The sequence below is a fragment of the Salvelinus alpinus genome, chromosome 15 (assembly GCF_045679555.1).
Source record: "Salvelinus alpinus chromosome 15, SLU_Salpinus.1, whole genome shotgun sequence".
Taxonomy (NCBI): Eukaryota; Metazoa; Chordata; class Actinopteri; order Salmoniformes; family Salmonidae; genus Salvelinus; species Salvelinus alpinus.
Window position 1 is genome coordinate 29,580,803 of NC_092100.1, and position 26,194 is coordinate 29,606,996.

At 42.1% G+C, this 26,194-nt stretch overlaps 1 pseudogene; it reads right to left on the reverse strand.

Moving 5' to 3' along the window:
- LOC139539311 (capping protein, Arp2/3 and myosin-I linker protein 2-like) overlaps window positions 1–20,675 on the reverse strand; it is a 37,270-nt pseudogene extending 16,595 nt beyond the window's left edge.
- Window positions 20,676–26,194: the final 5,519 nt, after the last annotated feature.

The following is a 26,194-nucleotide window of genomic DNA, read 5'->3' on the forward strand; positions in this document are numbered from 1 at the left end:
GCACAGCTGATTATATTTTGTTGAGGGTAGAGTTACTACCCCCCCCACCACTGCCCCCCCCCCCCCCCCCTTCAATGGGGGACCTTTAACCTTCAGCACCATGACACAGCACTGTCACAAGGAGGGGAACTCCTAAGACACACTGAGGGACAGCCCCTCTAGGGTCCCAGACTGCATCAATGACACACAAACACAAAAACATATGCACAGCAAAACATATGCACAGTAAAACATATGCACAGTAAAACATATGCACAGAAAAACATATGCACAGTAAAACATATGCACAGTAAAACATATGCACAGTAAAACATATGCACAGAAAAACATATGCACAGTAAAACATATGCACAGTAAAACATATGCACAGTAAAACATATGCACAGAAAAACATATGCACAGTAAAACATATGCACAGTAAAACATATGCACAGTAAAACATATGCACAGTAAAACATAAGTGCCTCTTTTTGAAGATGTTTTCCAGTGGACAAGGGGTTAAAAAGTGTAGCGTAATTTTTTTCATGTAGCACACTGACACAAATTTTGACTCATTCTAAATCAGATTTAAAATGCACTTAAGAGGACGTTGCACTAGGGGGATTTGAGCAGAACAATGCAGAACCATATGGCTCTAGACAATATCTCCCTCTTTGTTGTGACTGCTCCATTATTTTCATATTACTGCCCTTCTGACCCTCTTTAGTTAGAGCTCACTCCTAACTGGATAATGCAATGGTTCAGACACGACCTCTGACCTTTCAACTGTGAACTCTGGGTGAAACCTTTTTCTAAGCTAATCACAGTGGCAGAAGATTGTAGCTACTGACATCACAGGTCGAGGCAATTTTTATGGAGCAGACTGCAGCCAATCATCAAACCTGATTGTCTACTATGTTAATCTTCCTAGTTTCATCCCAGACTCCCAGCTTCCAACTACATAGTCTGTTACAATAAATCTTAATTATACTTATGACAAGCCTGGTTCTTACTCTTCACTGAGGTTGCTTGACGGATAGCTGTTCCTCCAAATGACATGAACATACTGTGGAGGAGAAGAATATTCAATTAGTTATATTAAACAAGAACTAATGCAGGTCATGTAGGTACTGTGTAGACTGGTAGAATGGTTCGGCATATACAGTATAGTATGGTGGGATATGTGTGTTTTATGTTAGTCAGAACTTTTACATCATCCAGTGGGCAGTCATGGTCTACTACTTTTAGCTGAGGGAGCTGGGCACAGATTCACAAAACCTATTTTAAAAAACAGCAATTTTTTCTGGTCTGCTCCCTCATATGACGGTTCTGAGATGGGGGAGGGTGGTGATCAGTCATACTAATCAAACACACAAACAACTCACACACAAAACAAACTCTCACCAATTGCCGCTGAGCCACAAACTTTTGAGCCACAAAAGTCCTGCAGAACCTCATCAATGATACTTTCCACCAAGGAGACACTAACTGACAGTTGGAGTTCACTGAAAGTGGAGTGAAAAGCATAAATAAATAAGGGAGGGGAGAAGTAAACCATTAGCAACTACAGTAAGCTTTATGAGAGATGTGGGAGGCCCTGGGTGGGAAAATTAACAGTATTGAGTATGACATGATTGTGACACAAAACAACAAAGATCATGGATGATGTAACTGTTTGTGTTCTACATAAGCTGTGTTTTTGTGTCAGGGTGGATGTGTGTATATTCAGCTGTTTACCTGAGCTCTCCTGTGTGCTGTATGAGGGTGTCCCAGATGAAGAGGTCTGTCTGTCTGGACATCTTAGCCACATAGTCAGCCAGCTTGACCTGTGTGTGACCCTGGGACAGAGAGTCTGGGCTGCCTGTAGCAAGGCCTGGGCCAGCTCCTGGAACACACAGGGCATATAGATAAAATGGCGCCGAAGAGGATGGCTGACGTTTTACATGCCCATAATCAATTTTGCTATTTCGTTTGTTTTTAACTTATTTTTTAACTTATTTGTACATAATGTTGCTGCTACTGTCTCTTATGACCGGAAATAACTTCTGGACATCAGAACTGGGATTACTCAACACGGACTGGAAAAAGCTTTTTCCTTTAACGAGTCCGATGAGAAAGATATACTGCTCTCCCGGGAACAGGCCCAGATCCCTGTCATTTGGGTGAAGAAAAGACGGAAGAAAAGAGGACGCAGATCAGGCTGCCTTTTGAGAATCCGTAGGCGAGCGAGTAAACTCCCATTGCCATCAATTCTACTTGCTAACATGTAATCATTGGAAAATAAAATGGATGACCTACGATTACTATTATCCTACCAACGGGACATTAAGAACTGAAATATCCTATGTTTCACCGAGTCGTGGCTGAACGACGACACGGACAATATAGAGCTGGAGGGATTTTCAATGCACCGGCAGAACAGAGAAGCTACGTCTGGTAAGACGAGGGGTGGGGGTGTATGTATTTTTGTCAATAACAGCTGGTGCGCGATGTCTAATATTAAAGAAGTCTCGAGGTATTGCTCGCCTGAGGAAGAGTACCTTATAATAAGCTGTAGACCACACTATCTACCAAGAGAGTTCTCATCTATATTATTTGTAGCCGTCTATTTACCACCACAGACCGATGCTGGCACTAAGAGCGCACTCAACCAACTATAAGGCCATAAGCCTTATGTCTAGGGACTTTAATGCAGGCAAACTTTAATCAGTTTTACCAAATTTTTACCAGCATGTGCAACCAGAGGAAAAATAACTCTAGACGACTGTTACATTCCCCAGTTTCTGTGTTGTGAGTTTGTGTATATGTATGTGTGTATTTCAGGAAATGGCTTCCTGGATTCCCCCAAGCAGCTGATTGGTCGGCCCCATTGCAGATTGGAGCTCTGATCCCGCCCTCTCGTTAGGGGATACAGCTGTCGGCAATTACCGACTGCTGCGACAGCTTGAAACGCCAGTGTTCCTTTGTTAGGAGAGAGAGCTTCTTGGATGTCCTGTGTTGGTTGTTGCTCAGAGACAGTTTTGTTGAAAGTATTTTTTAGCCGCTACTTCTGAGGTATGTGTGTGCCAATAGGAGTCAGTGTTTTTGATTAGTGAAATTGTTCACTTTAAGTTTGTATTATTCTGTTTCATTTGTTCCCAGGGGGAAGGGGAAGGCACCTTGGGAGTGCTTAGGCACGAGGCCTGCGGGCATACATATACCGTAGTATGTACTCTGTCTATGCACACTAGGTAAGACCTGGGCGGACCACCCCCTGTATAGCGCGCCAGGTGGCGTTAAGGTTAGGTAACTAGTGGTTATGCAGGTACAGTAGGAGAGGGGACTCTTTAACTTTAACTTTCTTTGCTTTGGTTCTGTCCAGACCCTTTTCCCCACATTACTGGGAATTTATTTCCTTAACATGGTAAACGGTAATATTCTCTGCCTCTGTCATCCTTACAAAGTGGAAGTGGTCAGATGACTCGGATGCTACACTACAGGACTGTTTTTCCAGCACAGACCGGAATATGTTCCGGGATTCATCCAATGGCATTGAGTACAACACCTCAGTCATCGGCTTCATCAATAAGTGATTCGACGAGGTCGTCCCCACAGTGACCATACGTACATATCCCAACCAGAAGCCATGGATTACAGGCAACATCCGCATCGAGCTAAAGGCTAGAGCTGGCGCTTTCAAGGAGCGGGACACTTATCCGGACGCCTATAAGAAATCCCGCTATGCCCGCAGACGAACCATCAAACAAGCAAAGTGTCAATACAGGATTAAGATTGAATCCTACTACACCAGCTCTGATGCTCGTCGGATGTGGCAGGGCTTGAAAACTATTACGGACCACAAAGGGAAACCCAGGCGTGAGCTGCCCAGTGACGCGAGCCTACCAGACAAACTAAATGCCTTTTATGCTCACTTCGAGGCAAGCAACACTGAAGCTTACACGAGAGCATCAGCTGTTCTGGATGACTGTGTGATATGACTGTGACGATGTGAGCAAGACCTTTTAAACAGGTCAACATTCACAAAGCCACGGGGCCAGATGGATTACCAGGACGTGTACTCAAAGCATGCGCGGACCAACTGGCAAGTGTCTTCACTGACATGTTCAACCTCTCCCTGACTGTCTGTAATACCTACATGTTTCAAGCAGACCCCCATAGTCCCTGTGCCCAAGGAAGCGAAGGCAACCTGCCTTAATGATTACCGCCCCGTAGCACTCACATCGGTAGCCATGAAGTGCTTTGAAAGGCTGGTCATGGCTCACATCAACAGCATCCTCCCGGATTCCTAGACCCACTCCAATTTGCATACTGCCCAAACAAATCCACAGATGACGCAATCTCAATCGCACTCCACACTGCCATTTCCCACCTTGACAAAAGGAACACCTATGTGAGAATGCTGTTCATTGACTACAGCTCAGCATTCAACACCATACTGCCCTCAAAGCTCATCACCAAGCTAAGGACCCTGGGACTAAACACCTCCCTCTGCAACTGGATCTTGGACTTCCTGACGAGCCGTCCCCAGGTGGTAAGGGTGGACAACAGACGTCTGTCATGCTGATCCTCAACACTGGAGCCCCTCAGGAGTGTGTACTTAGTCCCCTCCTGTACTCCCTGTTCACCCACGACTGCGTGGCCAAACACAACTCCAACACCATCATTAAGTTTGCTGACGACACAACAGTGGTAGGCCTAATCACTGACAACGATGAGACAGCCTATAGGGAGGAGGTCAGAGAACTGGCATCTGACCATCTGAGAGGTAACATTGAGATCCTACTACTACAAAGGGAGGCTTACTGGATATCCTATCTAAAAACATTGTCCCCTAGTGGTCTGAATATTGACTTTGATCTCAGGTCCTTCTTATGAACAATTCTCTCTTTAATGAACCGGTCTTATAAATTGATATATTCTTTCTACAGCTTATCAGCGTACACCTAATATGTTCCCCCTGTTGATGATGCTTATTATGCATTATGGTTGAACCAAAAGATTACATGTAACAAAATGTTTTCATGAAATAGGAAACAATTAAATATTTATGTGAAATTGAATTAAACAATAATGTATGCTGATGCTAATATTATGTACAATATGTTACTATGTTTCCATATGATAACAATAGCCTAATATATTATATATGCTATAACTTATTGTTTTTTAACAGTTTCACTCAATTCATTCTAATTAACTTAATAATTATGACACACCCCTCACTATTGTCATTGGTTGCACAAATTGCACTGTTTGTCTACATAACCTGGTTTATGCACTCATGACTTTACCCTGAAGAAGGCACAGTGATGGCGAAACGTTGGTGATTTACCCAATAAATTACTGGGAGTTTATATATAGAATGTGCGACTCTATTTTTATAGCTTATAGTTTATTCGCCGTTAGTCAGCACCTCTGCAAAAAATAATGATCTCTGGGTGTGCGCCAGATCATGTTTTTTAATAGGTAGAAGATGAACACCAATGTATTATGTTTCACCATCCTCAAATAAGTTCCTCATTAGGCCTATGTTATACAGATATACATTGTCAATCTAGCCAACAATCACAAATCTGTTATATGAGACTCAAGGATCAAGGAAACCTTACCGTGATGGAGGTCTTAGCATTACAAAGCACTTCCTCTGCAGCCAATATGTCTGACTGCACTTCCTGTACTGTACATTGCAGGGGTTTAAAGGTAGAACACTCTCCCGTAACCTCTGTCAGAGACCCTGAACCAGCTGGGACGGGATGAGTCAGACAGAGACGCAGGATGACTTTTACTGTCCCTGTCATAAGAAGACCCACATCTCAATATACCATATTTATCATACAAAACCCAAACTAAGAGTGACGTTTCAAACGTTTACTCAGAGAATATGTAACAGCTGAATACATACATTCAATACAGCGCAGTGTGTACTTCCACCCTTAGCTCTCACCCCCTCCCTTCCAAAAAGATGTACTTCAGTACTTTTCCATCACCCAGGATTTCTCTGTCCATATCACAAGACTTCTTATCAGTCAGGAGAGGCCTTGACTCATTGGGAGTACACATTCCTACAGTCCACTAAATAATTACACTTCTCATACACAAAGAGCTTGAACCTAACACTACTTTCAATCTCTAAGGATATATAAAAACAATTGAATCATACTTAGAGGGTAAAATGCAATACAAATAGTAAAGATATAAACAGCAATTTACAATATATCACCTGTCAGAGGCAAATGTACCAGAAAGTAAGGAATATGGGAAAGGAACAGATCATCATACATACAGATTATATACATACATAAAGTCGGAAGTTTACATACAACTTCCTGACATTTAATCCTAGTAAAAATCCCTGTTTTAGGTCAGTTAGGATCACCACTTTATTTTAAGAATGTGAAATGTCAGAATAATAGTAGAGAGCATGATTTATTTCACCTTTTATTTATTTCAGAAGTGTACATACACTTAGTATTTGGTAGCATTGCCTTTAAATTGTTTAACTTGGGTCAAACGTTTCGGGTAGCCTTCCACAAGCTTCCCACAATAAGTTGGGTGAATTTTGGCCCATTCCTCCTGACAGAGCTGGTGTAACTGAGTCAGGTTTGTAGGCCTCCTTGCTCGCACATGCTTTTTCAGTTCTGCCCACAAAGCACCCCCACAACATGATGCTGCCACCCCCGTGCTTCACAGTTGGGATGGTATTCTTTGGCTTGCAAGCCTCCCCATTTTTCCTCCAAATTTAACAATTGTCATTATGCCCAAACAGTTCTATTTTTTGTTATATCAGACCAGAAGACATTTCTCCAAAAAGTACGATCTTTGTCGCCATGTGCAGTTGCAAACCGTAGTCTGGCTTTTATATGGCGGGTTTGGAGCAGTGGCTTCTTCCTTGCTGAGTGGCCTTTCAGGTTATGTCGATATAGGACTTGTTTTACTGTGGATTTCCTCCAGCATCTTCACAAGGTCCTTTGCTGTTGTTCTGGGATTGATTTGCGCTTTTCGCACCAAAGTGCGTTCATCTCTAGGAGACAGAACGCATCTCCTTCCTGAGCAGCTGTGTGGTCCCATGGTGTTTCTACTTGCGTACTATTGTTTGTACAGATGAACGTGGTACCTTCTTGGAAATTGCTTCCAAGGATGAACCAGACTTGTGGAGGTCTACAATTTTTTCTGAGGTCTTGACTGATTTCTTTTGATTTTCCCATGATGTCAAGCAAAGAGGCACTGAGTTTGAAGGTAGGCCTTGAAATACATCCACAGGTGCACCTTCAATTGACTCAAATGATGTCAATTAGCCTATCAGAAGCTTCTAAAGCCATGATATTATTTCCTGGAATTTTCCAAGCTGTTTAAAGGCACAGTCAACTTAGTGTATGTAAACTTCTGACCCACTGGAATTGTGATACAGTGAAATAATCTGTCTGTAAACAATTGTTGGAAAAACGACTTGTGTCATGCACAAAGTAGATGTCCTAACCGACTTGTCAAAACTATAGTTTGTTAACAAGAAATTTGTGGAGTGGTTGAAAAACGAGTTTTAATGACTCCAACCTTAGTGTATGTAAACTTCCGACCTCAACTGTATTTCTGTTGCCTCCTATGACTGAGCCTGACCCACATGTTCAGAGAGCATACAGTTTTCAGGCCCTGTTGCAGGTTTAGTATCTGGGCCTCCTGACTGTGTCTGGTTGTTCCTGAGAAGACAGTTCTGGATCTGGACACACAACAGCCAAAGATGTTTATTACCAGGGTGAGAGATGGAGTTTTGAATGTTAGTTTTTAGTCAGGCATCTCATGGACAGCCCAATCTAAACTTCTGTCTCCTCAGGACTGCTACGACAGTGAAGTTCATGACTAAACAAACATGAAAGCCAGGAAAGGAAGGGTAATATTATGTTTTAGGAGATATTGTTCTGTTTGATGGACTGAGACCTTCCCTGTCCATGATTCACTTCTCTAGAACATTTGCCACATCCAGAAACCCATTGGCTGTCACATTGTTTCTGTCCCAGACCAGGGTCCTGTAGAGACATGGATAGGGCTATGGCAGGTCAGGTTATTGTTGCTTAGTTTGTGAGTTGCGTAGTGTTATGGCTATGATAGTGGTTAGAGCGTTGGGCCAGTAACCGAAAGGTTACTAGATTGAATCCCTGAGCTAACAAGGTCAAAATCTGTCGTTCTGCCATCATTATAACTAAGAATTTGTTCTTAACTGACTTGCCTAGTTAAATAAAGATTAAATAAAAAATAAAATACAAATATGATGAGATAGGTTTGTTAGGTGTAGGTTTGGTTGGGTTATGACTCGGTTACCTAAGCTTAGTGTTGATGAGTAAGGCCTTGGCCAGAAATTTGGCTCCAGTGTCTTTGATACAGTTGCCACTGATGTCATTGTGGCCGCTGGTGGCATTGCAGCTCAGGCTGTTGATAAGGATGGTGGTACTTGTCTTCAGCTTGGAATCACACACTGACAGAGACTCCCGGGGCTGTGGGCACGCACATATGCAGACGCACACCACCGATCTCATCGACGGAGCTGCAGTGGAGCAGGTTGAGAGCTTCAAGTTCCTTGGTGTCCACATCACCAACAAACTATCATGGTCCAAGCACACCAAGACAGTTGTGAAGAGGGTACGACAAAACCTATTCCCCCTCAGGAGACTGAAAGGACCCATGCCATCTGAAAGGACCCATGCCTCAGATCCTCAAAATATTCTACAGCTGGACCATCGAGAGTATCCTGACTGGTTGCATCACTGCCTGGTATGGCAACTGCTCGGCCTCCGACTGTACGGCCCAGTAAATCACTGGGGCCAAGCTTCCTGCTATCCAGGACCTCTATACCAGACAGTGTCAAAAAAAGGCCCTAAAAATTGTCAAAGACTCCAGCTACCCTAGACATAGACTGTTCTCTTTCCTACCGCACGGCAAGCGATACCGGAGTGCCAAGTCTAGGTCCAAGAGGCTTCTAAACAGCTTCTACCCCCAAACCATAAGACTCCTGAACATCTAGTCAAATGGCTGCCCTGTCACGCCCTGACCGGAGATATCTGTTTTCTTTATATTTTGGTTAGGCCAGGGTGTGACTAGGGTGGGTACGTTAGTTTTTGTATTGTCTAGGGTTTTTTGTATGTCTAGGGTTTTGTTGGTCTAGGTGATTTGTATGTCTATGGTGGCCTGATATGGTTCCCAATCAGAGGCAGCTGTTTATCGTTGTCTCTGATTGGGGATCATATTTAGGTAGCCATTTTCCCTTTGTTTGTGGGTTCTTGTTCTATGTTTAGTTGCCTGTATGCACTTCTAATATTAGCTTCACACTTCGTTTTGTTATTTTGTTCGTTTGTTCAGTGTTCATTCTTAAATAAAGAAGAATGTACGTATACCACGCTGCACCTTGGTCTCCTCCTTACAACGGCCGTGACATGCCCAGGCTATTTGCAGTTGCCCCCCCCCACCCCCCCTCTTTACACCACTGGTTCTCTCTGTTGTCATCTATGCATAGTCACTTTAATAACTATACCTACATGTACTGTACATACTACCTCAACTAACCGGTGCCCCTGCACATTGACTCTGTATCGGTACCCCCCTACATATAGTCTCGCTGTTGTTATTTCACTGCTGCTCTTTAATTACTTGTTACTTTTATCTCTTATTCTTATCTGCATTGTGGGTTAGGAGCTCGTAAGTAAGCATTTCACTGTATTCGGCGCATGTGACTAATAAGATCTGATTTGATCTGAGCCAGAGCTCCATCCAATAAGAGCCCAGAGCCTAGGCCTGAAAGAACTTCAGTTGGTTTACATGAACTTCACCCTGACATCTCCATCTCAGATATAAGAGGGCTCTTTGATACTCTGAGAGAAAATGGCTGCCTGTTTTAATGAGCCTTGTATACTGTAAGAGTTTAAGCTGCTCAGTGTGTAATTACTGAGGCAGGCCGCGTCTCGCTGGAGAAGGATTCTGGGTAATTAAAAGTCTTGCTTTCACTCAGGGGGACGTCCCTGAGGACTGTGCCTCCACACAGCCTCCAACTATTACAGGGAATGGGACACCACTGGAGAAGAGGCCGGGGCAGTGGTAGAGCCAGGGTCAAAATATAAGAGGAGCAGGGATATTTACTGAGGAGAGGGTAAAGGAGACTAGGATATACTGTTGTTGTCAGATGAATGTGATGAGATGAGATGAATGTGATGTAAGTGAGGCCTTTGCAGAGTTAAGCTGATGTTTAAGTCAATGGTTGTTTACGACAGGTTGTTAGAACAGGTTTATAACAGGTAGATGGGGCGGCAGGTAGCCTTGATGTTTGGTCAGTAACAGAAAGGTTGCTGGTTCGAATACCGGAGCCGACAAGGTAAAATAATGTATCTGTCGCCGTGCCCTTGATCAAGACACTTAACCCTAATTGCTCCAGAGGCGCTGTACAATGGCGACCCTGGCCGTAATCCCACTCCCTGAGGGTGTCTCAGGAGGAGTTGGGATATGCAACAACAACAACATTTCCATTACACACGTGTGGAACAGGACAAATATAAGCACCCCCCAAATGATTATAATTATACATGGTACACAGGAAAGTTAAGTGTTTGAGATATGACATATGAAAGAATGTAAATAAGTGAGTTTGTCACTCAAAGGACAAGATCGAACACTCACACATTCCTCCTCCTGCATGAGCTGGACAATACGCTGTAGGACGTTTGTTATTAGAGCTCTGTGGAGAGAGAGCGGGCAGAGAGAGAAGGGGACAGTTGATGGATATACAGTAGATAGATGGATAGAAAACACAGTGGGCGTGACAGAACAATCTATTCACCTGGACTTGACAAAGTTGAGTCCCAAAGCCGGATCGCGGATGGAGTGCCTGCGACTGATGGACAGCACCATGGTTACCATGTCACTCTCAAAATCTGAGGATAGATAGATGTAAATTAGTTACTCTCTCTGTGGAAGAGTGGACTTTCTGTCTTTCTGTATGATTTGAGAAAGCTATCTTTTCAAGTCAGCTCAATTCATGTTGAGCCTATTTTGTCATAAATACACAAATTAGGATTCCCTGGAGCTTTTTGACAGTTGCATTACCCATGAAAACAAATGGTCTCTATATATGAGCCACTGGCTGGTGTAGAAGAAAGTAGGGAGCCATCGTCTTGGTTCCAGTCAGTGTGACGTCAATTGTACGATCCCCAGAAGTGAGGGACGAGGAAGTGTGTTGGCAGACAGGCAGGTGCTGGATGCTGGAGTATCAGTGTCCCAGCAGTGCTGTATCTATTCTGACTGACACTGACGTGTCTGGCCTTGCTGCTCAGTAAGTAGGAGAAGAGAAAACATATTTTTCATTTTCTATTGGTAGATCCAAAAATAATGGTAAGTTATAATAATGCGGAAAAAGGGTTATTCATCGAAAAACAACTGTTTTCTTATCCCCTGAATATACATTTCCTCAGCATTAGGTTGCCCTCTGACATTCCTAGATAGAAATATATGGAAAATACTCTATTCAAATGGAGTTTTCTTTCTCTTAATGATGTGCCCAATGCCCCCCTATGGAGACTCCCTGGACAGTTCCCAGAACAGCCAATCTAACCACCTCCCCTCATCCATGGTGAGGTTGGGCTGATTCTTGAGCTCTCCTCATTGTGCTAGAGAGCAGGAACACAAGGAACACACTGAGAATAATTGGTGTCTCCCTCTCTGTTAAGTGATCTGAATGGTGCATGATTTATCACCTGCTGGTTGGCACCACCTAGCCCACAGACACCACCCCTGTCTGTGCTCTCTCCATCTAACCCACACCTCTCTCTCTCTCTCTCTCTCTCTCTCTCTCGATAGATAGATAGATAGATAGATAGATATAAGGGGTGGGTTTGGTATCGTACCATTGTCAGAGAGGTCCAGAATGCTGATGGCCTTGGCTTCAAAGATGTGCTCCTGAATCACCTGGGCTCCAGCAGACCTCAGCTAGACACATACTACACATTACATTTGAGCCATTTAGCAGACGCTCTTATCCAGAGCGACTTACAGTAAGTAGTGAGTGCATACATTATCATACATATGATTATCAACCAGCCAAAACCTGGCTCAGCTCACTGATTTAAAAAAAAGTGAGATGTGTGTGTATGTCTATTAATTCGAATTTTAGATTTTACACTTATTTTACCAGGTAAGTTGACTGAGAACACATTCTCATTTACAGCAACAACCTGGGGAATAGTTACAGGGGAGAGGCGGGGGGATGAATGAGCCAATAGGAAGCTGGGGATGATTAGGTGGCCATGATGGAATGAGGGCCAGATTGGGAATTTAGCCAGGACACCGGGGTTAACACCCCTACTCTTATGATAAATTCTATGGGATCTTTAGTGACCACAGAGAGTCAAGACACCTGTTTAACGTCCCATCCTAAAGATGGCACAGGGCAATGTCCCCAGTCAATGCCGAAGATGCAAACACATGCTGTGTGTGTGTGTGTGTGTGTGTGTGTGTGTGTGTGTGTGTGTGTGTGTGTGTGTGTGTGTGTGTGTGTGTGTGTGTGTGTGTGTGTGTGTGTGTGTGTGTGTGCGTGTGCGTGTGTGTGTGTGTGTTTGTATGTGCATGCGTGTGCGTGCGTGTCTACCTCACAGCTGCTCAGGTCTAGCTCCAGCCCACACAGATGAGTACTTACTTCTGGCCAGACCCTGCAACAACAATCTGCATAAAAGAGAGAAAATATGTGTATCAAACAGCAGTATACATGTGTAAATCAAAATGCAAACACATACAGTATTATACACTATCATCCAGTGCTATAAGTAGGCTTCACATTCTGTTTGACATGTATCACGTAGACATTTCCTGGTATGGCATTCCATCAGTCTTCACCTTAGAGCCACTCTGGGTGTAGTCTGGTTCCTGCCAGTCCCACAGCTCAGAGCTCTTATTGAACAACTCCATTACAGTCCTTGTTACCTTCCTCAACTTCATGGGGACAGAGTGAGGTTAGCAGATGGGTCTGACAACACCGGTCAAGATATATAATGGAAAGCAGGGTTCTCACCTGTGTGAGAAGGGGTCCCTGGACAGGTTGAGGTGAGCCAGGTTGGAGCAGAAGACTGCTGACAGAGATACAAACAGCTAGGGGGAGAAGAAGTTGGGGATGTAAAGTGCTTTATTTCACATTGGCACAAACATGCATATCAGGCTATTCATTTTCAAATGAACAAATATTACAGAGACTGATTATGTTTATTGTCATGACCAGAAGTAAAACGTTAAAGGTCACTTACAGCATCCAGAGGGCAGTCATTTCCACTCAAGTCCAGGTTAGACACAGCATTTGTCCCTGAGAGGAACTTAAACACTCAAGTCCAGGTTAGACACAGCATTTGTCCCTGAGAGGAACTTAAACACTCAAGTCCAGGTTAGACACAGCATTTGTCCCTGAGAGGAACTTAAACACTCAAGTCCAGGTTAGACACAGCATTTGTCCCTGAGAGGAAATTAAACAGGTTCTGACAGGAAGAGATATGAAGCTATTTAGTGCTATGGCCCTCTAGAGCCAAAACCATCTACTGAACAACTCAATTCAATACTGTACTATGGAGTAATTATATTACTCTGATTGAGATTCCTCCTGCATCATTAAGTCATATCAGTATCAAATTGCATGCATATCCTGACACGTGGGACTGCATTGGTAAAACAAACTCCCTTTAACTTTACAACAAATAATATTTCATAGACAACCCATTACTGAATATAACCAAGTCAGTTAATGTTCCATAGTATCCACCCTGTACATTATACACAAAATGCATTTAGCTGTAACTAACAGCACCTACAGTATAGACCTTTATTCAAGTGTGATAGTGTATGGAGCAAAGAATTCTAAACCGTGAACTGAAAACAAGTGTTGCCCCCACCCTCACCACAGCCTCTTCTGTAGCCAGACTGCCTGTGTTGCCCCCACCCTCACCACAGCCTCCTCTGTAGCCAGACTGCCTGTATTCCCTGACAAATCCAGGTGACACAGAGAGCTGGCGAAGTCCTTGTTCTGAGAGAACCCCTGAGTCAGATTAGCCAAACCTGGAGAGATGGAGGGGGCGAGAAAGAGGAATGAGAAAGAGAAATGCAATACTCTACATGAAAACTATCACAAGATAAGTATCAACACAAAGACATAGTTTCTTTATGGAAAATGAACAACAAGGGTGATGCAGACAGAAGAGTTTGGGAGAGACAACAATCCTGGAGACAGACAGCTGGGTGAGACCATTGGGTTCTCCAGTTCCTGACTGAGAGCTTTCACACCCGACGACAGGCAACACAGGTAACACACATGAGCAGATGAGTAGTCACGAGCCAGTCCAGGCAAGTTGGAATTGGAAACCTCAGCAATGGACATTAACAAACCCCAAAAGTTATTTATGATAGGAAAAGGCTCACCTTTGTTCTCTATATAATTGGCTGAAAGGTTGATGGTGTGGATGGCGGAGCAGGTGTGATCTCGCAGGCCACAGGCCGTCTTCAATGCAAAATTCCAACAAGAGGAAGGGCTAGGAGAGAGACAGAGAGACAGAGGAACAGAAATGAATTATTAATGTTGAACTAAAATGAAAAATAAAGTGAACCAATCACATAAATCAAATGTCATCCAAAGATTTCCCATTTCCTCAGTGCCTCAGACACCAGGTAGAATGATTTAGGGAGGGAGGGATGTTTAAGAAAGGTGAGGAGGATCACGTGGAGTAGGCTACTCACAGATTGAGCCCACCTCCTTCCAGACACACTTCCTCCAGGGTTGAGGATCTGTTGATCATGAAGAGAACCTGCTCCTGGACTTCGGAGCTCTGGGGAGAGATACAGAGGGGGAAGAATCATTCCTCTACTATGTTTTGAATCATTAGCCATCCCATCTTCATAAACTGGCAGCAAATCTAATCTCCATGAGAATCTCCATCTAATTTCCATGAGAATTTCCATCGAATCTTCATCTAATCTCCATGAGAATCTCCATCTAATCTCCATGAGAATCTTCATCTAATCTCCATGAGAATCTTCATCTAATCTCCATGAGAATCTCCATCTAATCTCCATGAGAATCTCCATCTAATCTCCATGAGAATCTCCATCTAATCTCCATGAGAATCTCCATCTAATCTCCATGAGAATCTCCATCTAATCTCCATGAGAATCTTCATCTAATCTCCATGAGAATCTTCATCTAATCTCCATGAGAATCTTCATCTAATCTCCATCTAATCTCCATGAGAATCTTAATCTAATCTCCATGAGAATCTTCATCTAATCTCCATCTAATCTCCATGAGAATCTCCATCTAATCTCCATGAGAATCTCCATCTAATCTCCATGAGAATCTCCATCTAATCTCCATGAGAATCTTCATCTAATCTCCATGAGAATCTTAATCTAATCTAATCTCCATCTAATCTCCATGAGAATCTTCATCTAATCTCCATGATAATCTCCATGAGAATCTCCATGAGAATTTTCATCTAATCTCCATGAGAATCTCCATCTAATCTGCATGAGAATCTCCATCTAATCTCCATGAGAATCTTCGGTGTCAGAATTTTCTACGGTCATATGGTCGGTCTATTTTCTATGGTCTATTTATTCATTTCTAGGAAATTCCGTTAGCCTATAGAAAGGTCGTTCCACAAAATGAGTGCCTTTTGCGTTCCTTTGATATTTTAAGTAGAAATTGTGCACCAATTTCAAAAGCCTGTTCAGATTTTTGATATAAATAAAGGCTTGCTAAAGTGCCAAAATTCTGCATTTTGACATGTCCCTCAGTCAACCCTGTGTCACTTCTAAGAAGATTTCAACCCACTTCATCGTAGAGTGTATCCAAGTTTTCACCATCATTGTAAAGCCCTAGTTATTTTGTTGCTTTGACAACCAAAAACATTGATTAGTGATTAATCAAATCACATGCGCTGCACATGCTTACTTACAAGCCCTTAACAAACAGTGCCGTTCAAGAATTAGAGTTGAGAAAATATTTACCAAATAAAATAAAGTAAAAATAAAAAGTAACACAGTAGAATTACAGTACATAACAATAACGAGACTATATACAGGGGGCACCGGTACCGAGTGAATGTGCGGGGGTACAATCTGTCCCTCATTTTCAGATCAACCCTTTTACATGAACTGAACTCTTGTTTTAATATGGTGAACCTATTGCTTTTAAAATATTTTTTTGAAAAGAAACATTGTACAAATAACAGTTGAATCATAGAGCAGGTGAGCTGGTTCTACTCTTTTTGGCAATTTTCTGGTGTTTTGTGGTGGAAAACTGAGCTGGTCGAGAATAACACATCAATCCTGTTAAGCTTGCGTTCAATTGCCACTCCCTGTTACAAACAACAAGCTTCCATTACCCCTGTCACATTGTCAACCCTTTCATATCGTCAACCATGTTACGGTCAACCCTGTTACGGTCAACCGTTACTTTACTTGACACTTACGATAGTCATTTTATTATTTAACTTCTTGAGATGGGAAAACGTGTTTTTTATGATATTGAACATGTGCTCTTTATGACAGAATGTACAAATTTGGTGAAATCAAAAGGCACCGAATTGGTGGAACGACCCAAAAGAATATCATTACATCCGTTACACACAAATTCTCTCTCATCGTGAAGGTAATTTCCCTGACCTCCATCATAGCCAGGTGATTGTCTAAAAGCACTGCAGTACCAGTAACACAACAGCAGCTAGATTATGAAGTCAGTATGGCACCCTGCCTCCAGGTTGATAAGGCCTGCTAGACCCTGCAGCGTTGACCAGGTCGGACAGTTTGGTCATCCACAAGATCCCATCCTCAGCTCACACTGCCAAAATGTATGAATGTGACATCCATGACAGGACCAGAGAGTGCAAGACTCAGAGCAAGATAACTCAGGGAGAGAAGCATCAAGCTGTGTAATAACATGAGATAGTGTGCTCTCTAACAGGACTTGGAAAAACAAATCAGGATGTGGCTGAAAGGTTTACCAGTTTGAGGTCTTTGTTGGAGATCTTGGTGAACCATTGGTTGAAGAAGAGATTCCAAACAATTCTGGGCATAGTAAATGTCAACATCCTGAAAGAATATACATAATTAATATATTTACTAATATTATTGATGCATGATGACATCAGTTGATATTTATAGAACAAATGTATTTATCAGAAACATTTAATGTGGTGTCATCATAGGTGGATGGTAGCCTACGGACCTATTGGACCTCCCTGCAGGGGAACTCATTGAAGTCACATAGAGCAGCATTTGTCTCTGAGAAGCCTCCTATAGTGTAGAGAACCAAGGAATGACAGAGAGATCAGATACTGTACAAATCCATGTCCACATAGTATGATACACACAAATGACGTGACACTGGTGCAGTGGTGTGATTGATTCTACTGACAACATGGTCCCAGTGTTCCAGTCAGGTGCTCCTCCACCCGGGTTGCCAGGTTCCACATCCGCTCCTGCAGATCTGGAGGGATCTTTTTCAGGATCTTTCTGAGAGCAGGAGATAGAAACACATACACATGTAGATGTCAAACGTTTTAAACCCTCAGATATTACAGATATTTACATGAGTTATCTATTTCATTATTGGTATTGGATTGGAATATGATTCAGAAGTGAGTTAGAAAACCACCATTCCTTGGATAGAAGAGGATCACTAAGGATCCCTAATCAGTTGGTTAATGGGTCGACCTCAGGGGTTTCTGCTATAAGTACATCACAAACAACCCTCACAGGGCTTGAGGGAGGAATGTTCAACTACATTACCATGACACTCACCCTGGAGATGAATCAGGGATGATCTTCTTCATAGAAGCTGTCACATTACTGACCATAGCTTTGATGTCCTCAACAGACGTCAGACTGAGAGAGTAGGTCTCTCTGTCCGTTTCAATCACCACCTGAATGGTCAACAGTACATACGCAGGAATCTATCTGTCACTACAGACACCATGCAGACATACAGAGACACATTCGGACTGAAAGATTGGCAAAATAGTATAGTCGTTAGTGGCCACATAGACACAGGAACTCTGAACTCTGTCTCTGCTTGTCCATTTGGTGTGACTAAATACCTGTAGAAAGTTGTGGTGAGTAAGATTTACACAAATCTGTTGCTGTCCTACACAGTCCTATGCTTCATAACATTTCAGAGCCTCCACTTCTGTTTTTAAATCATGTCGGTGGCCCTGCAGCCTTTTCAAGTGTCAGGGTCAAGTAATATTTCCAGATGATCCTTCACTTCCTTGTCACTGTGAGTGTGACCAAACCACGACACATCACACATTCTCACCAGGGGTTCTACACTCTCACTGTCATCATGGTATCACTAAGCGACAGCCAGAGAGAGAATGACAGTGTCTGCACATGCTCTCTCCCCCCTGAGGAGCTGAACCAGTGGTGGTGACTGTTTCCCATCCCAGGACGGACAGTGTTAACCTCTGAAGTGCTACAGAAGAGGAAGCACCACAGTCTCAGAGCCCTGATTGCGTCCTGTGCATACGGACTGGGACCAGAGGTGTGCAGAGAGAGGGAATTCTTCAGATGAGTGGATGGAAATCTGAAGTTTTCCCTCATCTCCCATTGGTATAATAGTTACCATCTCCTTATGTGGTAGGTCCAATACTGATAGTTAAAGGGTGGTGATGGATTGCAGGACATTAGGAATGTTTGACTGTTCACATGTAACAACATTGAGTTGGGTAATTTGCTTTGTGTTCCCAGTTTCTCTGATTCACCACCCTAATAATTTACATGATCAGCAGTGATCAGAGCTAGCCTATGGCCAATCAGGGTTGTTCATTTTCAAATGGACATAAATATTTTAACACCCATGCAAAGGTAACCATGGTGGTAAGGATGTGCTCAGCCGGTAACACACTAACACTGCTCCCTCCCTTTACATACTGTATTGTACATATGAGGTGGATTTAATCAAAATAAAGAGAAAAACGCATCCGACTGCATGGCTGCTTTCAAATATGTCAATGAAGTACTGAGAAACACAGCATTCAAATCATTCAAGTAAGGAACGACATACTACAAAATATATGTAACTTCAGACATAGAAGAAGTTCATTTGTTTTACCTGATTGAGGCTCTCAATGCTGACGACATAAATCTCTAGATACAGTAGCTGAAGGAGCTTTCTGCCTGCAGGGAGAGACCAGACTGTGGTCAACAGTGAAGCACTGATACAAACACAGGAAAGGCATACCGACTCAAACAGGTTAACCCCCTAAGGTCGATGTCAGTGCCCTGTGGAAATATAATTAGCATAATAAAAAAATGCGGAAGTGTGTCACAGGCAGATGCGGTGGATTGAGACGCATCCAATGCAAAAAAAAACAGATACAGTATGTCATCTCTCAGTGGAGTGCATCTCTCAGGAAAAGTGGGGGTGTCAAAAGGAGTGGACGTTTTGAAAGGAACCATACAATGGTAAAGTGGGGATATAAAGTGGGGATTTTCTAGCAATTTAACATCAGAAGCGCTGGAATTCCATAACTACTAGAACCTCCATAACTTGATATTTCAATTATTATTATTATTATTTCAAATAAGTTAAGGTAGCTAAGGTTAGCTAGCATTTACATTTACGAAAAACTTTACGTTCCATACATGGCTACCTGTAGGTAACGTTCAAAGAGTGAATATATATATTTTTTTGCATAACTGAAATTCTTTACTGTCATATCTGCAGACCATGACTAATGTCTGATAACCCAAACGACATCTTGAGTGGTTCCATGTAGTGAATCTGTTATTCAACGCATTTGTATGGGCTAGCAGTAAGGCCAAAAATATGTTTTCATCAAATAATTATTGTATACTTTTTTGATACTTCAAGGGGTCTTACAATTAAAAATCAAATAGCTAAATGATCCTTGGTATGACCTTCTTAAAACAATTCCATATAGCTTAGTAGACCCCCCACCCAACCATGGCCACTGTGTTTATAATTAGGTACATAGCTGATGTAAGCGTGAGGTCATACTCACTGTCAGTCACATTAGATGACATTGTATCTGCCAACATACAGGTGTGTTACTTCCCTTTTGTCTGGTGAGACATTTCTGCTTTGTGAGTGTACAAACAACACAAACTGAGGCCAGCATAACTTGTGTTACTACACTGGAAAACAATTATTAAAATGTATAAATACAGGTTCCATCCTCTCTAAAATGCATTGACCCTCTCCATTTATCTCTCCCTGGTTTCCTCCATCTCCCACCCTCCCTCTGTCTAGCGTGCTATGCTTCCTTCCTCTGCTCTGTAAGTTAACACTTGGCATGAGCCCGAGGTTTTCCATGTGTTTGCTGTGTGTGCTAGGACTCTGGTTGCACTGGCTGGGTATTTATTCTAGAGGGAGATAGGTACCTGTAGTGTACCAAAAGTCTCTGTTTAAATAATTTCCTCCTTCTTCTGTAAGCTAACAGGCTAGTGCTGTAGGCCCTACTGAAGTTAGTCCTGACTGATCATAACCAGGCTCAAGTAAGGCTCTATGTATATACAGTAGTTGGTTTACAGATGAACTTAGAGAAACAGTATTTAAGACATGAGTAAACACACAAGCACTAACAAAATATTGGGGATATGTGACTTACCCTGACAGATTGCTTGCAGTGGACAACATAAGCTCTCCATAGAGTCATCACCTGGTGGAAAAATGTAAACAAAAACAAACCTGTGTGTGTGCAGTGGTGTGAAGTACTTAAGTAAAAATACTTGAAAGTACTAATTAAGTAGTTTTTTGGAGTATCTGTACTTTACTATTTATATATTTTTTTACTTTTACTTCACTACAGTCCTAAAGAAAAGTATGTACTTTTTATTCCATCCATTTTCCCTGGTACCCGAAAGTACTCGTTACAGTTTGAATGCTTAGCAGGACAGGAAAATTGTTTAATTCACACACTTATCAAGAGAACATCCCTGGTCATCCCTACTGCCTCTGATCTGGTGGACACACTAAACACATGCTTCGTTTGTATATTATGTCTGAGCCCCAGGCTATCTGCAGCAACAAAAAAAAAAACTGGTTTGCTTAATATAAGGAATTTTAAATGATTTATACTTTTACTTTTTTATTTAACCTTTATTTAACTAGGCAAGTCAGTTAAGAACAAATTCTTATTTACAATGACGGCCTACTCCGGCCAAACCCGTACGACGCTGGGCCAATTGTGCGCTGCCCTATGAGACTCCCAGTCACGCCTGGATGTGATACAGCCTGGATTCAAACCAGGGACTGTAGTGACACCTCTTGCACTGAGATGCAGTGCCTTAGACCGCTGCGCCACTCGGGAGCCTTTGATACTTAAGTATATTTTAGCAATTACACTTACTTTTGATACTTACCTATATTTAAAGCCAAATACTTTTAGACTTTTACTTAAGTAGTACTTTACTGGGTGACATTCCTTTCTACTTGAGTCATTTTCTATTAAGGTATCTTTACTTTTACTCAAGTATGACAATTGGATACTTTTTCCACCACTGTGTGTGTCTGTGTGTGTGTGAGAGAGAGAGACCCACCCTCTTCAACATATATATATATTTATTCTAGATCCTACTAGAATCCGATGTCAATTGTCTACTCTTTGCTGATGATCTGGTGCTTCTGTCCCCAACCAAGGAGGACCTACAGCAGCACCTAGATCTTCTGCGCAGATTCTGTCAGACCTGGAACCTGACAGTAAATCTCAGTAAGACAAAGATAATGACGTTCCAAAACATGTCCAGTTGCCAGGACCACAAATACAAATTCCATCTAGATACCGTTGCCCTAGAGCACACAAAAAAACTATACATACCTCGGCCTAAACATCAGCGCCAAAGGTAACTTCAACAAAGCTGTGAACGATCTGAAAAATAAGGCAAGAAGGGCATTCTATACTATCAAAAGGAAAATAAAATTTGACATACCAATTAGGATCTGGCTAGATATACTTGAATCAGTAAAATAACCCATTACCCTTTATGGTTGTGAGGTCTGGGGTACGCTCACAAACCAAGAATCCACAAAATGGGACAAACACCAAATTGAGAATCTGCATGCAGAATTCTGCAAAAATATCCTCTGTGTACAACGTAAAACACCAAATAATGCATGCAGAGAAGAATTAGGCCGATATCCGCTAATTGTCAAAATCCAGAAAAGAGACGTTAAATTCTACAACCACCTAAAAGGAAGCGATTGACAAACCTTCAATAACAAAGCCATCACCTACAGAGAAATTAACCTGGAGAAGAGCCCCATAAGCAAGCTGGTCCTGGGGCTCTGTTCACAAACACAAACACACCCCACAGAGCCCCAGGACAGCAACACAATTAGACCAACCAAATCATGAGAAAACCAAAAGGGAATTACTTGACACATTGGAAAGAATTTACAAAAAAACCAGATCAAACTAGAATTCTATTTGGCCCGAAACCGAGAGTCCACCGTGGCAGAATACCGGAGCACGGTGACTAACCCAAAATAAAGGAAATCTTTGACTATGTACAGACTCGGTGAGCATAGCCCTGCTATTGAGAAAGGCCGCCGAAGGCAGACCTGGCTCTCAAGAGAAAACAGGCTATGTGCACACTTCCCACAAAATGAGGTGGAAACTGCGCTGCACTTCCTAACCTCCCAAATGTATGACCATATTAGAGACACATATTTCCCTGAGATTACACAGGCTCACAAATCATTCGAAAAATAAATCAAATTTTGATAAACTCCCATATCTATTGGGTGAAATACCACAGTGGGCAATCACAGCAGCAAGATTTGTGACCTGTCGCCACAAGAAAAGGGCAACCAGTGAAGAACAAACACGATTGTAAATACAACCTATATTTATGTTTATTTATTTTACCCTTTTGTACTTTAATTACTTGCACATCATTACAACACTGTATATAGACATAATATGACATTTGAAATGTCTTTATTCTCTTGGAACTTTGAGTGTAATGTTTACTGTTGATTTTGTATTGTTTAAACATGTTTCCCATGCCAATAAAGCCCCTTCAATTGCAATTGAACTGAGAGAGAGAAAGAGAGAGAGCAGCTCAGACTGCCAGCTGTCAACTTGAGCTAGAATCAGCTCAAGAGCTCCACTTGCAGGTGGAACCTGGTAACTTACGCCACATTGCAAACAGATACAGTATTCACACCCCTTTACTTTTTACACGTTTTGTCTTGTTACAGCCTGAATTTAAAATGTATTAAATCCTGTTTGCAACAAGGCACTTAAGTAATACTACAAAAAATGTGGCAAAGAAATTTACGTTTTGTCCTGAATACAAAGTGTTTGGGGCGAATCCAACACTACACATGACTGAGTACCACTCTTCAAATGTTCAAGCATGGTGGTGGCTGCATCATGTTATGGGTATACTTGTCAGCGGCAAAGACTAGGGAGTTTTTTAGGATAAAAATAAATGGAATAGAGCTAAGCACAGGCAAATTCCAAGAGGAAAACTTGGTCCAGTCTGCTTTCCAACAGACACTGCGAGACAAATTCACCTTTCACCAGGACAATTACCTAAAACATCAGGCCAAATATACACTGGAGTTGCTTACCAAGACAACAGTTGGTATTTTATTAGGATCCCCATTAGCTGTTGCAGCAGCAGCTACTCTTCCTGGGGTACACACAAAACATGAAACATGACCTGATACAGAACATTAATAGACAAGAACATCTCAAGGACAGAACTAAATCAATTGAAAAAAGGCACACGTAGCCTACATAGCAATACATACACACAAATTATCTAGGTCAAATAAGGGAGAGGTGTTGTTTTATCTGTTTATTAAACCAGGTTTGCTGTTCTTTTGAGAAATATGAGATGGAACGTAGGTTCCATGCAATAATGGCTCTATATAATACTGTATACGCTTTCTTGAATTTGTTCTGGATTTGGGGACTGTGAAAATACCCCTGGTGGCATGTCTGGTGGGGTAAGTGAGTGTGTCAGAGCTGTGTGTAAGTTGACTTTGCAAACAATTTGGGATTTTCAACACATTGTTTCTTATAAAAAGAAGTGATACAGTCATTCTCTCCTCAACTCTTAGCCAAGAGAGACTAGCATGCATAGTATTTATATTAGCCCATTTAATGTTCCTGAGTGGCCTAGTTACAGTTTTGACTTGAATCGGCTTAAAAATCTACAGCAAGACTTGAAAATAGCTGTCATACAATGATCAACAACTAACTTGACAGAGCTTGAAGAGTTAAAAAAAATATAATGGGCAAGTATTGTACATTTCAGGTGTTAAAAGCACTCAGAGATCACTGCCAAAGGTGATTCTAACATGTATTGAGTCAGGGAGTTGAATAATTATCTAATCAAGACATATTAGTTATATTTTCCAAGAAAATGTATAAACATTCTTCCATCTTGACATTAGAGTATTTTGTGTAGATCGCTGAAAAAATTATTCAATCCATTTTTATCCTACTTTGTAATAACAAAATGTGGAAAAAGTAAAGGGGTTTGAATACTTTAAGTCACTGTACATTTCGGCAGGTTGACATTTGTCATGAGTCTTGTCCTGGAGGGAGAACTGAGCAATTTCCCGCTTAGATAGGCCAGCTGCAAAGTCAAAATGGGCTATAATGTACAAATTCATGGATTTTGTTGTTGCCTTTTGGTCTGAAATTTAAAGTTAAGAGTGTGGTTATGGTTAGGTTTAAAATCAGATTTGATTACTTTTTGGCTGTGCCAGATAGTGACCACTGAAAATCAAATCAAATTTGATGCTCCGTATACAACAGGTGTAGATCTTACCGTGAAATGCTTACATAGAAGCTCTTAACCATCAATTCAGTTCAAGAGAGTTAAGAAAACATTTACTAGAGTAAAAATAGTAAAATATAAAGTAACAAAAAAATTACAACGAGGCTATATACAGGGGGTACCGGTACCGAGTCAATGTGCGGGGGGTACAGGTTAGTTAAGTTATTTTGTACATGTAGGTAGGGGTAAAGTGACTATGCATAGATAATAAACAGCGAGTAGCAGCAGTGTAAAAACAAAGGGGGGGGTCAATGTAAATAGTCTGTGTGGCCATTTGATTCATTGTTCAGCAGTCTTAAGGCTTGGGGGTAGAAGCTGTTAAGGAGCATTTTGGTGCTAGACGTGGCACTCCGGTACCACTTGCCCTGCGGTAGCAGAGAGAACAGTCTGACTTGGTTGACTGGAGTCTTTTATAATTCTTTGGGCCTTCCTCTGTCCGCCTAGTATATAGGTCCTGGATGGTAGGAAGCTCGGCCCCAGTGATGTACTGGGCCGTACGCACTACCCTCTGCAGCGCCTTACGGTTGCCATACCAGGTGGTGATGCAACCGGTCAGGATGCTCTCGATGGTGCAGTTGTAGAACTTTGAGGATCTGGGGACACATGCCAAATCTTTTGTCTCCTGAGAGGGAAACGCGTTGTCGTGCCCTCTTCAAGACTGTCTTGTCTTGGTGTGTTTGGACCATGATAGTTTGTTGATGTGGACACCAAGGAACTGGAAACTCTCGACCCGCTCCACTACAGCCCCGTCCGTCAATGGGGGCCTGTTCGGCCCACCTTTTCCTGTAGTCCACAATCAGCTCTCGTCTTGCTCACATTGAGAGGTTGTTGTCCTGGTACCACACTGACAGGTCTCCCTATAGGCTGCTGTCTCATCATTGTCGGTGATCAGGCCTACCACAGTTGTCTCGTCAGGAAACGTAATGGTGTTGGAGTCGTGTTTGAACAGGGAGTACATGAGGGGGACTAAACACACAACAGAGGGGCCCCAGAACAAGATTTATGACAGAAATCAGAAACCTGCTTAACTAGGGGTGAACAACCCTCTGCCCGGAGAACCTTCTGAAGCACTTTGTTCCAGCCATAATATAGGCTAACACACCAGGTTCCAGATAACCAGCTGCTGCTCTTCTGAACACTAAAATACACACAGCTCATATAGTAGCCTCTGTGGTCAACAACATAAACAAATGCCCAAAGATAAACAAACCTCAGCCAATGCCATGTAGCAGGGTTTGCAAACCTGTCAATCACATTCACACAAGTGAAACAGCAGCAAGCTTCAAGCCCTGAGACAAGATATGACAAGCCTTTCAGTATCACCTTTGATAAAAATCTACACATGATCTGCTATAACATAGTAATGTCAAGATAAACATTTTAACAAAAACAC